The sequence below is a fragment of the Daucus carota genome, chromosome 1 (genome assembly GCF_001625215.2).
Source record: "Daucus carota subsp. sativus chromosome 1, DH1 v3.0, whole genome shotgun sequence".
In the NCBI taxonomy this organism is placed as follows: Eukaryota; Viridiplantae; Streptophyta; class Magnoliopsida; order Apiales; family Apiaceae; genus Daucus; species Daucus carota.
The window spans coordinates 25,894,145-25,896,125 of NC_030381.2; the positions used below are offsets into that span (position 1 = coordinate 25,894,145).

At 32.1% G+C, this 1,981-nt stretch overlaps 1 long non-coding RNA gene across 1 annotated transcript; it reads left to right on the forward strand.

The window, feature by feature from the left end:
* The first annotated feature begins 467 nt into the window (after positions 1-467).
* Positions 468-1,177, forward strand: LOC108200741 (uncharacterized). Its single transcript, XR_001802820.2, has 3 exons — positions 468-659; positions 752-824; positions 919-1,177. It is a non-coding gene; the product is annotated as an uncharacterized LOC108200741 (long non-coding RNA).
* The last annotated feature ends 804 nt before the right edge of the window (positions 1,178-1,981 follow it).

Sequence of the window (1,981 nt, forward strand, 5' to 3'; positions counted from 1 at the left end):
TATTATAAGTACACAAAAAGAAACACATAATTATAGATATGTAAATCAAAGAGTCTTATAATAATACCTTAAAGTTTTTTTGCTTGCCTTATTAGTTGTACAGGTGCAAGAGGAGTGTATAATTAAATGTAGTGTACAAGTATAACTCAATCACTCAAGAAAATAAATGACTGAATGCTAATCTTATATTTGAATACAAATCTTTTCTAACTAAAAGTCTAAATAGTATCTTAAAATATCTATTCATTTTATTTTTTTTTAAATAAAATTGTGAACCATATAATACTAAAAAAATACGATGTATTAAAAATCGTATAGTTGAAAAATCTGCAACCAAATTCATATCAGACAACCTTGTTGTATCCATCATTTCTAACCTTACTTTTTCATTCATTTGATTTTTGTATGAGTCATAGGTTCACATATTAATAATTTAAATGCTATCACACAATGTGTACAGGCTGGCTTCTGTGATAACTTCCCTACTAAGATAAAAGATATTGTTGGAAAATCAATTATTTAAAGGTTCAGATAATACATGATAATTTCTTGCTCAACATCAACGTCTTCTTTGCGACAGATGCTTTTGATTCAGTTCTAAGTGGATCGTGGAGCACAGATACTTCGAAAATTGATCTTACCAATTCCAGCTATGGGACGTATGTATGATGAACTACTCCTTATTCGATTTCTGTTGCCTGTTTGAATTGAATGTGTTTACTAACTTGCTGACTAAATCTATTTTTGGCAGAGCAATGGTTGAAATAATTCAGAGTGGTGAAACACCTGTTTCTGCAAAGTCTAGCAACAAGAAAATTAAGATGGTAAGTTCAACTTCTATATATTTACCAGCATCATTAAACCTGAACGTTTGTGTGGTTCCTGTAAATCTTCAATGTTTTTTCTTTTTTATCTCAGGAGCCTTGATGCCAGCGGTTGCTTCACTGGTTCACTCCTTTCATAACTCTGTCATGGAGATGCGGCTCTGTTGTTTTCCTATTAAAATTTTGTATTGTTGTCCAAAATGTGTCTGGGCAACACTGTAGATTTCTTCGTTGATGTTATTTGTTTGGTTTCGCTGAATGTTTTTCTCCAGTTGCTTATGCAATTTGCTTTGAACTAAGGCAGTACCATTTGGTAATAATATGTCGAATATGGAACATGTTTTGTGATTTTATATATTCAAGTTATTCTGCTGGCTCCATCATTTCACAGGTTAAAAACTTATGGCTGAGTTTTGTTGCTTTACTTTTCATGAAAAGTTCCCCCGTTGAATGTCTTTTGTCACACAGTTCCAGCGCAGATACATGGTCAGTATCAACATCATTGTGTTTACAACACATTTTTTTGTATGTCTTTGTTCAGTTAATCATTCTCCGACCTTACTGAGTATGAAACTAAGTAATTACCCTCTTCCTTTAAATGGAATGGACATTTTTAGTTGATTCTTTTCTTACATCTTGCATCATGCCTCTCCTTTGAAAAGTCGAATACACCTCCAATTTTAGGGAAACAATTTTTGTCGGTAATGCCAGACTTAAGTCATTCTTTTATTTATTTTAAATCTAAATGTTGTGATAGGATTTTTATTTTACGCTCTTTAACTGTATTTTTAATTTTGAAGTATAGCCAGAAACCTCAGTACAAATTCGGATTTAATCTTCAAGATAAATTCACCGTAGCGAAGCACGAGCATTGTCCCTAATATCTTTAGTCTATTTGTAAATGATATATTTCTTTTCTGAAGGTACTCTTTTTTCTATGAATTTTTATCCGATAGAATTTTACTCAAATAGGGTGTTAACGAAGACCATTCTGGTGGATTATCTTTTCAAATGTTGAAGGCGACATTATAGATAGGGTAATGCTACGTACCCCAATTTTTTTTACCGAATAATGTGGTAGACAAGTGGAACATTGTGATTGAGTGATTGGTGTATATAAAGGGGGCCTCATTATTATTGAAGTGAATACAACCAAT